This window comes from Lontra canadensis, unplaced genomic scaffold (genome assembly GCF_010015895.1).
Source record: "Lontra canadensis isolate GAN:19392208 unplaced genomic scaffold, GSC_riverotter_1.0 scaffold35, whole genome shotgun sequence".
NCBI classification, from domain to species: domain Eukaryota; kingdom Metazoa; phylum Chordata; class Mammalia; order Carnivora; family Mustelidae; genus Lontra; species Lontra canadensis.
Genome location: NW_022631029.1, coordinates 18,318,189 through 18,320,271, shown reverse-complemented (window position 1 = coordinate 18,320,271; position 2,083 = coordinate 18,318,189).

Genomic DNA, 2,083 nt, shown 5'->3' with positions numbered 1-2,083 from the left:
ACAAAAACAAAAAACCCCAGCTTCACTTAAGGATGCCTTTTTTGAAAAAGTATAAATGATTAGTTTTTGTTAAATCTCCTCTCCTGAATATGAGTCTTCCTAATATTCTATGTGACAAAATGGGGGAATTTTGCATAAAGTAGTTATTTATGCTGCATAACGAAGTTCAGTGTCTGTGTCTAGGCTAGGGAACATTCGGGTAGTGTTTTGAGTTGCAAGCTGAACTAGCTGGTTTTCTCATAGAAAAAAACTATGGCTATTTAGACTCAGGTGTTTGGCAAACATTCTGTCAAAATTTTTCTCAAGAATGAACAATGTGAGCCTGTCTTTTCAAAACAACTGACAGATTTGTTGCCAATGATAAAACTTGAGTTTTCAAGCAAAAAATTCGGATTTTGGAAAAAACTCCCTTATGAGTAATGCCTATTAAATCCAAGAAATCTTTACCTACCTCAAAAACCTTGTGAAGGTATTCTATGTCTTTTCCTAGAAGTATCAAATTTAGTTTTATGTTTAGGTCTGTGTTTCATTTCAAGTAAACGTTTCTTTATAATGTGACATAGAAGTTGAGTTTCATCTTTCTTCGCACAATATACATTTAATTCAGCATAATTTATTGAAAAAAACCTGTTCTTTCCCCAGTGAATAATCTTGTAACTTTTGTTTTAAATACTATGGGTTTATAATTAAGTCTTGAAATCAAGCGATAGGAATCTTTTAATTTAGTTTTTCTATTTTCGATTATTTTGGTTATCCTTAACCCCTTTGAAATCCTAAATAAATTTTAGAATTACTTTTGTCAATTTCTACAAAAAAAAATTCCCAAGGAAATTCTGTTTGGGATTGTTGAATTTGTAGATCTGTTTGAAACAAACTGACATTTTCATAATATGAAATCTTCTAATCATGGTATGCCTCTTCATTTATTTATGATTTTTTAAAGTTTTCTTGGCAATGTGTTGTTTTCAGTGTACAAGTTGTACTATTTTCCCACTTAAACTCATTCCCAAGTGTTTATGGTTTTATGCTATTAGAATGGTATTTTAAGTTTTCATTTTCTAATATAGAGAAATACAACTGATTTTTGCATATTGACCATATATCCTATAATCTCACTAAATTCACTTATTAATTCTACTAGTTTTAAAATAATAGACTGTTTCTGGTTTTCCATGTAGAAAGCCAAATCATTTGTGAATAAATACTATTTAACTTTTGTGCTTTATGTTTGTGCTTACTTATTGGGTTATTCAAATTTTTATATATTTTTTTCTATAAGTTTTTATAAGTTGTGTTTTTAAAACAATTGTTCATTTCCTATAAGTTGTCAATATGACAGACATAAAATTGCTAGTCCTCATTATCTTCTGTCTATAGAATCTCTTTTAATACCTTTCACTTATTCCTGATACTCGTAATTTCCAGGCTTTTTTTCTTTTTTTGTCAGTCTTATTTAGGGTTTATCAATTTGATCAATCTCTTCAAAGAGCCAACTTTTCTTTTTTTGGTATTATTTTGTGTGACGTATGTCATTAATTTCTTCTCTTATCATTATTGTTTTCTTCCTTCTATGTACTTTGTAATCATATTTAATAATAATTTACTTAGAATTATATTCTTTAGTTTACAAATCTTTGCTCTTTTCCTTATGTTTTATTGTAGAGCTGGCACAGCTTGCTGGTAGACCAGATGTGGGACATGAGAGAAAGAGGTAATTAAGTTTGGCTCTAAGGATTGTAACCTAAGCATCGAGGTGAACTGGTAGTGTGGTGTGCTGTGGTGGGGAATGCTTGGGTAAAAGCATGTTTAAGTTAAGTCAAGAAGTTAGGTCTGAGCATTTAAATTATATTGTTGAGTGTGTATTATAGAAGTCAAGGGAGGACTCTCTGGCATCTTGAAAGAAATGTATTGTTCTCATGTTTTCTTGTTAGAGTATACATATGAAATACAAAAATAAGAGTTCAAATAAGGAAATACTCACTGAATAGAACACCATCAGAAAAGAGTTCATCATGCAGTCTTCTGACTTCTGTTTGATTTTAAGGAGATTAAAGGTTTGGGCATCTTTTGCCAGTTATGTTAA